The following is a 5467-nucleotide window of genomic DNA, read 5'->3' as shown; positions in this document are numbered from 1 at the left end:
TTAGTCCATTTTATTAACTTTGTTTTGTTGGCTCGAGCCTAGCGCTGTATTAGGCCCCGAATAATCACAGCTTCCCAGGTAGCTCCAGGAGTGGGAACGAGAGGCGTTCTTCAGGGGCTGCGCTGCTGCAGAAATGATCTGTACCCTCGGGCTGATTGTCCCCGACAGAAAATGAGAGCCAGGAACATTGAATGCAAAGTAATGTGTTCTGTACAATTACAGGATTAATAATTTTATTCCATTACCGTGTGGGGAGACAGGACATCGGCCCGCAGATCTGCAATTCTAGTGTATTTCTAAGCGTCCTGTTAAGAGAGTGAGCAAGGGTCAGGAAACTTAATTATGCTATAACTAGATAGAAATTGCCAAGTGATAAAAAGAAACACCAAGACAGATTCCGCAGGAAATTACAGCTCTAATAATATAGCATAATGCCTACTTCTATACAATTACTGGAGAGACTCTGAATGGTGCAGAATAACAGGCTTGGGTTTCCAGTAACGACAAAAAAAGCCCACTGAAAATGACATTTTGCATCTCGCTGTAAATATTTTTTTTCAGAAAAATAAATAGCATCATTATTCAATGATCCCAAATCTTATCCTTGTGCCAGACCAGGTGCTGTGACCACACTGACATTTTGAAATGATGAGGGAGAGTCATTCACATTTGCAAATAAGTTTCTGGTGTTGTCCTTTAAATTAAAAAATTCGTCTACCCCCACTCAGTTTTTCAGAAAGAAAAAACACCCCGGTGGGTGGGGCTGCACGGGTGGCGTGTAGCTGGGCGCACGCGTGGTCTCGGGCTCACGTGGGGGAACAGGGCACCTTTCTCAGAAGCCGCGGAGGAGGGCTGGAAGACGACCGCTAAGATTAATGAACAGGGACGGCTGGCAGTTCTTCTGCGTCTGCAGAAACGAGGGAGGGAGAACTTTCCAGAGATCACGCGGCGAAGCCTGGAATGGAGCAGTCAGGCTTTGCGCTGTGACCCTCTGGTTTAAATCCCGGAGCCTAGCCCTCCGCATGTGGCCCAAGACCCCGTTGTTTGTGCCTGGTCCTTTCTCCCCCCTTCTCACTGCCCAGGGGAGCCCCGGGTTTCATTTCGTATTCTGAGGACGCGGATTAATCAGCCAGCTCCCTACCCAGAGATGGCCGTTCTGCCCGGAAGTCTGCATATCTGCATATTCCTGTCCTTCCCTGGATTTAATTTCCTACAGGAGCTGATGTTAATCACCCTGTTTAAACAGAGGGGATTTGGGGTCTATACAAATACGACATTTTTTTCCCATGGAACTTGCAGAATATTTTTCTTTTGCTCTTTCCTTTTCAATTTAAAGGGACAATAGCCTCACTGGCTTAAATCCTCAATAGTTGCTCTTGTTGTATTTTATTTTTACTTGACTGTTGGTGATTGGGACAGTAGCCTTGGACCCAGATTCAACTTCTTAGACTTGGGAAATGTGTTCAGGAGATTGGGAAATGGAACGGCATTTTGACAACGGCGGCCCGTCTGTCCGTGAGATGTCCTCCTACCTCTCAGGTGACAGCACAGAAGAATTCCCAGGCTGGACCACGGCATCTTCTAAGTAGCCCTCTTGGCTTCTTCCGGCTTATTATGTGTAGGCAAGTGAAATTCAGCTGCTGTCGGTGCCACTGCCAGGAGTGTCTGGCGGCACATTTTACTCCGGCCGCCAGCAGCTCAGCGGTGGCCCAGGCAGGACAGGAGGCGGACGATCACCGGGCTCCGGGAAGGATGTGGGGTGCCTGGCCGTGGCGGCTGGGAGGGGAGACACGCGTCCCTGACGGACTAGGTGCACCCCTGCCATTAACCGGAAGCCACCACCAGGTTTTGTGGAGATCACACCCTGGCCTCTGCTGGCCGCGGAAGCTAATTTGGATGGGCACTTTTTCCGCGGGGCCTCGTGCAATGGCCCCGAGGATGGGGGGTGTGGGTGGGTAGCAGGGAAATGTTGGAAAAGCCGAGTTCCCAGGCTAAAGACGCTGTGGAGAGCCTGGGTGCCCCCGCTGTCCCTCACACTGGGATTTGCTGGAGCGGATCTCCCCTGAAGAGAAACAGGGCGGTGGGGCCCGTGGATCGGCCCTGCAGGGTCCAACCCTCCTGATTTCCTGACCCCGAACATTTTTGCTGCTGCGACCAGCAGTGTGCTTGGGGCGAAGTACCTCTGAGATCGAGAGGAAGTTCCCCGGGAGTGGGCCTTCCTGATTTCAGCCGGGTCCAACAGGGCGCTCAAAAATCAGACATCTGTGACTCGAAGTGAATGCCCCGTGGGCGATACGGCTCGCTAATTAAAGCACAAACAAGGGCAAAACAGTTAGTTTTTTTCTTGCTCAGCTAAAATAAATTGGTGAGTTTCTCGCATTCGATGTTTCCTCCTGAAACCCGTGTATGCCGCTCACTTGAAGACAGGATCTGGTTTTGGAGCGGAGGATCCATGAGATGCTGGGGGCGGGAGGAGAGCTTGAGCGGGTGCGGAAGGCAAAGACCTGCCGTCTCGAGGAGAGGTTAGCAGTGCGTGTGTCACGCTTTCTCACACGGGGCTGCTGTATTTTCTTTCATCGTGAATCACAAGGGTATCACCCCAGGCGAATAGCGGCCTAGATTGTTTATCTGTCTGTGCTAATAGCATTTTATTTGAAGTCTTAAAAGTCCCAAGTGGCTGAAAAGGGCACTATTACATGACTTCACGTTTTATTGCAAAACGACTGGGTCCCAGCCTCATTCGCTTTGCTTTGAAGTCTTACTCCTCCTTGGTTGTCAGATCCACACGTCCTTTCCAATTTAAACTTTGAGCAGAATCCCCTTGAAACAAGCCCCTTTCTTCTGCAGGGAAGAAGGAGCATTTAATAACTCGTAAAAATATAGTTTTCAAGATAGTATGTGGCTGTCACTGGTGTGGTACATCTTACTGGTTGGTTTATGGCCAAAAGGTTTGAAAAAGAGAGTAACAACGTAAATTATACTTTCCTTATTAATGGAGCGTACCTGACTGAAGGGTTATGGGTATTTACTTTCTGCTAAATTATTTGAAAGAAAGAAAATCTTCATTACCCACCCCCCATCCTGACATATATACATACACAGTAAAAACGTTAGAAAGTCGCACAGTCCTTGGAATAATCAGTAAGTTCATTCTCAAGAAAAAGGGCATCCCAATGTTGGCGTATCTTTCAAGCTGTGGAGAAGTGCAGGCCCTCAAGACAAAATGTCATCAGGAAAGGTTGGTGAGGTGATAAGGTGACGTCGACGCCACCAACCCCAAGACCAAACCGTTACCTGATGTCACGGGAGTTGTGTCCGCCTCCTGAGCGAGGGGAGTCTCTCCTGAGCCCCCAGAGGTGCTGCCCCATCGCGTGAGGCCACAGATAGAAAACTCCTGGGATGACGGAGCAGAAGTGGCGCAGAAAACTTAAAGGGAACTAGTTCACAATAGGTTACAGACCAAAAACTTAGCTGGCTGGATCTTACGTGTGTGTTCGTGCATGTGTGTGGTGTGTGCGCACATACCTGTGTGTGTATGTGTGGTGTGTGTGCGTATCTGTGTGCGTGTGTGTGTGTGTCTTTAGGATTAAAATCATGTACGCAATCTCCTGGGTGACAACTTTTGGAAAAACTTCCCGTGATCTTCAGCCGGGCCCTCGATAAGAACACCCACCAAGGGAAACTTCTCTACGTACGTCTGGTAACTGGGGCCTTTCTGGGATGCGTCCCGCTGTCCCCAGCAGGGCTGGTGCTCCCTGGAACCGCGTGATGTGGCGTCACAGCCATGACGTCAAGGGGAATGGACTCCCAATCTCCTTACCGAGGACTCTGTGTTGGTTTTCTCAGTGGAGCTGGTCAGTGGAATCCGACCCTCAGTGGAGTTGTGGTGTCGGGATCACGCCTGAGCCTATGGGGCCTTTTTGGAGCCCTGGTGTCCTGGAGACAGAGCCTGATACGGGGGACGCCCACACTTGGGGGTCCGCTGCCCTCACCCAGCACTTTCATAGGGTCCGCAAGTGCCTAGCGCAGCGGGATACAGACAAGAGGGGTGGTCCCGTCTGGAGCTGCCCCAGCCCGGGGGAGAGCAGGACCCCCAGGGAATCGATTGTCGCCGAGCTCCCGAGGCGCCAGGTTCAGATGCGGCCTCCAGCCGGGTCAGCACAGCACTGCCAGGCGGCACCGCTGGCGACCACAGCTTACCGTGCCCTTCCTCTGGGCCAGCCCCGCTGCTCGGGCTTGGCATGGAGTGACCTCACTTAACCTCACAGAAGCGCTCCTTCTTGGAGAAAGAAGCTGGAGCCTGGGCCATATAGGTGATTTCCTGAATTTGCCAGAAAGTGACAGAGCGTTGATTCAAACACAGGCCTGTGACTCTGGAGCCCTGCGTCTTCCCCATGACCCTTTTCCCTCTCGATTTTATTTTGCCTTGAAAATTAAAGCACACGCGGGGAAGTAAGATCTTTGGGAGGAAACCTGATGGGTGCTCTTGGCAAATTTTCACATGACTGACCCTCCTGCCTGGGAGGCCACTGTAAACCCTCTGCACCCCGGCCTCTCCGTTTGTGAGGCCAAAATAAAGGTGACCCCTTCCCCACAGTGAGGAGAACGAGAGCAAAACCTTTTCAAGTGATTCTGGTAGCGCGTGCACAGTCGGCGTCCTTGTAACCCTTCCAGGGGAGTGAGCGCCCTGCTCTGTGTCAGGAAATCCAGGGTGGCAAATCGACGTAGAGACACACAGAGCTGTGTTTTACCTTTATTTCCCTTTTCTGCCCTGCGATTCTGTTTATTTTATCCAGAAGTCATGAGAGAGCCCAATGTACAGATCCTGGTGTAGAGGAGACACATGTCAGGAGAAAGGTAAGTGACGGTAAATGTCAAATATTAAATCCTATCTGGTTATTACCCAGCATATTAGCGATGTAAGTAGCTTAACAATTACAGCTGTGATTGACTAGGTGGGAACCAAAATCCTAAACATCAACTGCCGGAAGGGATAATTATAACACATTAGCACCTGCTTAGACAAGACTGACAACGCCGGTGTAACATCTGCTCAATCTCACTTTCCTACTTTTCATGTATTTTTTCCCCTTTGAATGGCGTAACATAAGATTTCCTCAAGGATAACAATAACCCGACATCTATGTTATTCATTCGCATTATTACGGCTGCTTGTTCTCTGTGGTCACGCTTTCCTGCCGACACGTGTGCAATTGAATGAGGAGCGTAGAAACGGGCTACCAGGGGCCAGACAGGCGCAGTTACGGCACATTTCTAACAAAACCTTCCAGTCGCTCGGCGTGTTGGAAAGGCGTAGTTTGCCGGTTGGGTCTGTAAGAATATTTACATCCACTAAAATGAGATTGGAATCTGAATGATCGCGTCGTAATCCCGCAATTACAGCCCTGCAGCCGCACTGGCATCCCACGAAGACAGTGTCTTACCTGGAACTCTGGTGAGCAGGGTG

This window comes from Aethalodelphis obliquidens, unplaced genomic scaffold, assembly GCF_003676395.1.
Source record: "Aethalodelphis obliquidens isolate GAN/ISIS:26980383/991018 unplaced genomic scaffold, ASM367639v1 scaffold15, whole genome shotgun sequence".
NCBI lineage: Eukaryota > Metazoa > Chordata > Mammalia > Artiodactyla > Delphinidae > Aethalodelphis > Aethalodelphis obliquidens.
This window is presented reverse-complemented; position numbering follows the sequence as displayed.